We start from the raw sequence: 7,052 nt of genomic DNA, 5'->3' as shown, positions 1-7,052 counted from the left end.
TGTGCTAATCATGGCCTTGTAAAAGACTTGGCAAAGGACCATGGCAGGTGGGGAGTTTAACTGGGACGATCAAATCGTAACACAGGTGTTCTAAGGCAAGCTCAGGGAAACAGAAACCTTCCCTGGAGCAGAAGGGCAAATACAGACCATGAAAGCACGGGCTCATGATTCTTCTGACTTTTTGGGTAGCCAGTTGTCCTCATTAAACAATAGTTTTGAAATTAACCACATTGGGTATTGCTATAGGGGTTGCAGCAGAAGTTGCAGTCGGCCCCTGTCCCTGGTGTCTGAGTTGGACAACGGGCTCCTCTTTCTCCCGAAGAAGACATCAGTATTGTAAATAGCACATGGTAGCTGGAGGAGAGGCCTATTATAGATTTAGCATTGGAGCCCAGGAGCTTTAAATTACGAGACTATATCACACTTTAAAGTATAACATAAGAAATAGAACCCTTATAGACTTCTGCCAGTGCCAGGAGGCATCCCTTGTCTCCAACTTCTTTTTCTCCCTCCATTGCTACTGCATTGGAAACTAGACACCTAGGACAGGGGCTGTGACTTTGGCTGTTGAACTTCTCTGTCTGCAATGCAAATTAGACTGGCCAGTCATTCCCAATTATCTAAGCCCCTATTTTTATTGCCAGATATTTGGAAGACTGTTTTAGATGTTCCTGTTGCCCGCTTAGCTGCCCCTAGTGGCAGTGTCCACAAATAAAGTGCTAGTGCCCACGTAGATAGTACCACAGTGCCCATGTAGATAGGGCCATACACAGTGTCCATGTAGATAGCGCCAAAGTGTCCCCTGTAGATAGTGCCCTATTGAGTGCCACAGCACCCAGGTAGATAGTGCCACACTCCCCCTTGAAGATAGAGGTCACACCCTGTATATAGCACTATAACACCTGTAGATAGCGCTATAGGGACTCCCTCTAGAATCGGAATCCCCAGCCAGAGCATCGGAAACGCTCTGGCGGTAGATTTCGCTCCAGGAGTAGTCGCTGATGTCAGTGTCTATATATGGACAGTGACGTCAGGGGTTCCCTCTAGGAGCGGAATTGCCAGCCAGAGCTTTGGCAGCGCTCTGGCAGGGGATTCCACTCCAGGAGTACCCCCTGACGTCACTGTCCATATATGGACAGTGACGTCAGGGGTTCCCTCTAGGAGCGGATTCCCTGGCCGGAGCGTCGGCCATGCTGTGGCCGGCGATTTTGCTCTAGGAGGAGCCCCTAACATCACTGTCCATATATGGATAGTGACGACCCCGGATATAGTGTCCTATATAGTGTCACAGTGCCCATGTAGATAGTGCCACAACTAATTCATTTCTAGATTTAGCATCCCTTTAGTAAACTATCAGTTTATAGATTATTTTAAACACAGTCATTAAAGATTGGGCTACTTTCCTGTTGCCGGCTTAGCTGCCCCTAGTGCCAGTTTCCTCAAATAAAGTGCTAGTGCCCACGTAGATAGTACCACAGTGCCCATGTAGATAATGCCATGCACAGTGCCCATGTAGATAGGACCACAGTGTCCCCTTTAGATAGGGCCCTATAGAGTGCCACAGTGCCCATGTAGATAGTGCAACACCACCCCTTGATGATAGCACCACCTCTTTGTATATAACGCTACCCCCTGTAGATATCACCACTAGGACATCCTCTAGGAGCAGAATCCCCAGCCAGAGCATCGGCCACTCTATGGCTGGGGATTCGGCTCCAGGAAAATCCCCTGACATCACTGTCCATATATGGACAGTGACATTACGGGTACCCTCTAGGAGCGGAATCCCCGGCCAGAGCCTTGGCCACGCTGTGGCCGGGGATTTTGCTCCAGGAGGAGCCCCTCACGTCAGTAGTGAGGACCCTGGAGATAGTGTCTTATATAGTGCCACAGTGCCCATGTAGATAGTGCCACACCCCCCTTGAAGATAACACCCCCCCCCCCCGTATATATAGCGCTACCACCCCTGTAGATAGCGCCATTAGGATTCCCTCTAGGAGCGTAATCCCCAGCCAGAGAATTGGCCACGCTACGGCTGGGCATTCTGCTCCAGGAGTAGTCACTGAAGTCACTGTCTATATATGGACAGTGACGTCAGGGGTTCCCTCCAGGAGCGAGATCGCTGGCCAGAGCTTCGGCAGCGCTCCAGGACTAGTCCCTGATGTCACTGTCTATATATGGACAGTGACATCAGGGATTCCCTCTAGAAGTGGAATCGCCGGCCAGGGATTCAGCAGCGCTCTGGCAGGGGATTCCACTCCAGGAATAGCCCCTGACGTCACTGTCCATATATGGACAGTGACGTCAGGGGTTCCCTCTAGGAGAAGAATTCCCGGCCGGAGTGTTGGCCACGCTGTGGCTGGAGATTCCGCTCCAGGAGGAGCCCCTGACGTCACAGCCATATATTTGGATAGTGACGACAGGGGCTCCCTCTAGGAGCAGAATCCCCAGTCAGAGCATCAGCTACACTCTGGCAGGGGATTCCACTCCAAGAGTAGCCCCTGATGTCACTGTCCATATATGGATAGTGGCGACCGGAGTTCCTCTAGGTGCCACTGACGTCACTGTCCACTATCCATATATGGACAGTGATGTCAGGGGTTCCGTCTAGGAGCAGAATCCCCAGCCAGAGCTCTGGCAGGGAATTCCACTCCTGGGGGAGCCACTGAGGTCACTGTCCATATATGGATAGTGATGTCAAGGGCTTCCCCGAGCTCAGCGCTTAAAGTGCTGTGCCTGGGGAGTCCTTGACGAGCGGAGGAGCTCCCTCTGCTCCTCCGCTCTGTACTATTGCTGAAGCAGGGAGCTGATTGACACCCTGCTTCAGCATTGGGTTCAACTGTATCTGCGTCCTGAGGACGCAGATACAGTTGACACCGGGACATAAGCCTGGACGCACAGGACAGAGGGACACCGACCATAATCCGGGACTGTCTCACTGAATCGGTGACTGTTGGGAGGTATGGCTACACTGTTTCCGTAACTCCCATAGAAGGGAATGGGAGATATGGAAACAGTGTAGCACATCGAGCTTCGCTGTTTCCGTACCTCCCGAGTTCCGGAAACAGCATAGTTCACTTTGCAGAACTGTTGCTAGTTCTGTTTGCAGAACTCCCATTCACTTCTATGGGAGTTACGGAAACAGCTCAGCAAGCACGGCTGTTAGCGTACACCTGACCATCTCGTCAGTCAGTGTCCGGAACCAAGTGACAGTGGCAGAACGTAGGCCGGGGATCAGGGTCCCCGTTCTAGAGTTTGGTACGTGTTCCAGAGATGAGACCTGCATTTATCGGACATTTAAGGCATATCATGTGAATATGCTATAAATGTCCAAGAAGGGAAACACCCTTTAAGCATGGACACCTACAAATGCACCGTTATACAGGGTGGGCCATTTATATGGATACACCTAAATAAAATGGGAATGGTTGGTGATATTAACTTCCTGTTTGTGGCACATTAGTATATGGGAGGGGGGAAACTTTTCAAGCTGGGTGTTGACCATGGCGGCCATTTTGAAGTCGGCCATTTTGTATCCAACTTTCGTTTTTTCAATGGGAAGAGGGTCATGTGACACATCAAACTTATCGAGAATTTCACAAGAAAAACAATGGTGTGCTTGGTTTTAACGTTACTTTATTCTTTCATGAGTTATTTACAAGTTTCTGACCACTTATAAAATGTGTACAAAGTGCTGCCCATTGTGTTGGATTGTCAATGCAACCCTCTTCTCCCACTCTTCACAGACTGATAGCAACACCGCAGAAGAAATGCTAGCACAGGCTTCCAGTATCCGTAGTTTCAGTTGCTGCACATCTCGTATCTTCACAGCCTTCAGATGACCCCAAAGATAAAAGTCTAAGGGGGTCAGATCGGGAGACCTAGGGGGCCATTCAACTGGCCCACGATGACCAATCCACTTTTCAGGAAACTGTTCATCTAGGAATGCTCGGACCTGACACCCATAATGTGGTGGTGCACCATGTTGCTGGAAAAACTCAGGGAACGTGCCAGCTTCAGTGCATAAAGAGGGAAACACATCATCATGTAGCAATTTCAGAGATCCCGTGGCCTTGAGGTTTCCATTGATGAAGAATGGCCCCACTAGCTTTGTACCCCATATACCACACCATACCATCAATTTTTGTGTTCCAACAGTCTTGGAGGGATCTATCCAATGTGGGTTAGTGTCAGACCAATAGCGGTGGTTTTGTTTGTTAACTTCACCATTCACATAAAAGTTTACCTCATCACTGAACAAAATGTTCTGTGTAAACTGAGGGTCCTGTTCCAATTTTTGTTTTGCCCATTCTGCAAATTCAGTGCGCCGATCTGGGTCATCCTCGTTGAGATGCTGCAGCAGCTGGAGTTTGTAAGGGTGCCATTTGTGAGTAGCTAATATCCGCCGAAGGGATGTTCGACTGATGCCACTCCCCAGTGACATGCGGCGAGTGCCATGCTGTGGGCTCTTGCTGAATGAAGCTAGGACAGCCACTGATGTTGCTTCATTAGTGACAGTTTTCATGTGTCCACATTTGGGCAAATCCAACACTGAACCAGTTTCACGAAACTTGGCAAGCAGTTTGCAAACTGTAGCATGGGAGATGGGTGGTCTCGTAGGGTGTCTTGTATTGAAAGCTGCTGCAATGACCCGGGTACTGCGTTCTCCAGACATCAACACAATTTCTATCCGCTCCTCACGTGTTAACCTCTGCGACATGTCAATGGCTGTAAACAAAGAGATGCTTGTAAATAACTCATGAAAGAATAAAGTAACGTTAAAACCAAGCACACCATTGTTTTTCTTGTGAAATTCTCGATAAGTTTGATGTGTCACATGAGCCTCTTCCCATTGAAAAGACTAAAGTTGGATACAAAATGGCCGACTTCAAAATGGCCGCCATGGCCAACACCCAGCTTGAAAAGTTTCCCCCCTCCCTTATACTAATGTGCCACAAACAGGAAGTTAATATCACCAACCATTCCCATTTTATTTAGGTGTATCCATATAAATGGCCCACCCTGTAGAATAACAAACGATATAACTACAAAAACTGGCTTTAGTGGCAACCTGTCACTAGATTTTAGGGCACCAAAACACCAGACTGTTGTTAAACTGCTGGGGTTTAGAGTCCTGAATTTGCTGCTGTCAAAACTGTCTGTTTTATCATTTTGTCTAAAAAGAAGTTATAATGCAGCATGCACTGTATGTCAATTACCAAGACATTACCTTGACAGCCTGCACTCCTCTCAGGACTCTTCTGTGGTAATTTACATTCTGCGCATGCCCTGTTATAACTTTTTATCAGACAAAATGCTAAAACGGTCAGTTTTGAGAGGAGCATGTTTAGAACGCTAAACCCCAGCAGTATAACGACATGCTGATGCAGGGGCGTAACTAGGAAAGACTGGGCCCCATAGCAAAGTTTTGACTGGGGCTCCCCCTCCCCTGGGTGTCACACAAACCCCCCTTGTAGATAGTACCTTTTTTACAGCCCCCCTGTAGATAACGCCATACATCCCCCTGTAGATAACGCAATACATCCCCCTGTAGATAACACCATACAGCCCCCCCTGTAGATAACGCCATACACCCCCCTGTAGATAACGCCATACAGCCCCCCTGTAGATAGCGCCATACATCCCCCTGTAGATAACGCCATACAGCCACCCTGTAGATAATGCCATACAGCCCCCCTGTAGATAACGCCATACAGCCCCCCTGTACATAACGCCATACAGCCCCCCTGTAGGTAACGCTATACAGCCCCCCTGTAGGTAACACTATACAGCCCCCCCTGTAGGTAACGCTATAAAGCCCCCCCTGTAGGTAACGCCATGCAGCCCCAACCCCCCAAAAAAATCCGACCTACAGTGTGTCCTACAAAAGACATGTATCCCCTATCCACATGTGTGATCGCTGGCAGCGATAGGGAGAAGGGGGGACTGAAAGTCCCCTGAAGTTCTCCATGACTAACCTCTGACTTCCGGCGTCTGCGCAGGCAGCTCAATAAAAATGAAAGGAGTGCTGGTCACGCATGGGCACAAACGCGACCGGCGCTCCATTCATTTCCCCGTTCTCCCTATCAATGCCAGCGATCAAACATGTATCCCCTATCCTTTAAAGGGAACATGTCACTAAACCATCAGCACAGTGGCGTAACTACCGCTGTAGCAGCCGTAGCGGCTGCTAGCGGAGCCTCCAGCCATGGTGGGGGCCCGTGCCGGCGGGCGACACGGGCCCCCTCATGCCGCAGGCCCCGCAGCAGCCGCTACGGCTGCTACAGCGGTAGTTACGCCACTGTGCTGATGGTTTAGTGACATGTTCCCTTTAAAGGGGTTGTATTAGATTGGAAAAACATGGATGTGCCCTTCCAGAAAGAAAACCACTCTTGTTCATAAACTGTGTCATGCAGCTCTGCTCTATTCAATCTGAATGGGACTGAGCTGCATTACCAGACAAAGACTATGTACAAGAGTGGCATTGTTTAGGAAAGAAAGCAGCCATATTTTGGTAATCTCGTACAACCCTTTTAACCCCTTGGCAACATTTGACGTGGGGGTTAGGTCATAGCTGGCAAGCAGTGGCGGATTAAGTAGACCATAGTCCCTGGGCTGTTTCACAAACTTGGGCCCCCTTCCCCACCGCCGCTCTGCCGTGTCTATAAGTGAACATCACCTTTTTGTGTGAGCATTGATAAATCGTTGTTACGATTCCCCTTGTCAAAGGGCTGTGTCCCTACATACTGACAGTCTCCAACCATCGCTGACTGTATCACACTGTGTAGGGACACATCCTCTTGACAATGGGAATGGTAACACACATTTGTCTATTAGTCCTGGGTACACAAATATATGTAGAATACAAGGATTTCCTACAAAAGACATGTCAGGATAGGGGACAGATCCCCTATAGATACAGTCTTCTCTGATGGGAGTCATTTTCTTTTCTTCTCCATCTGACGCAGACCGTTATGGCTACTTCTACTGATGAGACATCTTTGCCCATCACTTCTTCAGCCATTTCGAGCCTCTATAGAAACACACAAATT

The sequence above is a fragment of the Rhinoderma darwinii genome, chromosome 3 (assembly GCF_050947455.1).
Source record: "Rhinoderma darwinii isolate aRhiDar2 chromosome 3, aRhiDar2.hap1, whole genome shotgun sequence".
NCBI classification, from domain to species: Eukaryota; Metazoa; Chordata; class Amphibia; order Anura; family Rhinodermatidae; genus Rhinoderma; species Rhinoderma darwinii.
The sequence above is the reverse complement of the archived record's forward strand: the minus strand, read 5'-3'. Positions refer to the sequence as shown.